Genomic DNA, 334 nt, shown 5'->3' with positions numbered 1-334 from the left:
TGAGCACGTGTGCTCCGTCGAGATGTTTTCAGCATTTTTGGAGCCTGTGGCTTCCCAGCTGTCATCAGGGAAGGCCAAAGGGAACCAGATGCTGACGCAGGAACAAACGCATAGTTGGGACATGCTTGAAAGGGCTCCAGTCTGCGGCCAAACCTGCTGAGCATCTGCTTCAGCCTCCTGGGGCCCTTGGGACCGGCCCTCACCTACCTCTGCACCACCTCAGCGCTGCCATTCCCAGTGCCCCGCTATTTCCATCTCAGCAGCCCGCGCCGCAGGAGTCTGGAGCTCCTCCAGACCCGCCAGCTTCTTCCACCCACGCATCGCCCCGCTGGCA

This window comes from Buceros rhinoceros, unplaced genomic scaffold (assembly GCF_000710305.1).
Source record: "Buceros rhinoceros silvestris isolate BGI_N320 unplaced genomic scaffold, ASM71030v1 scaffold22349, whole genome shotgun sequence".
Taxonomy (NCBI): Eukaryota; Metazoa; Chordata; class Aves; order Bucerotiformes; family Bucerotidae; genus Buceros; species Buceros rhinoceros.
This window is presented reverse-complemented; position numbering follows the sequence as displayed.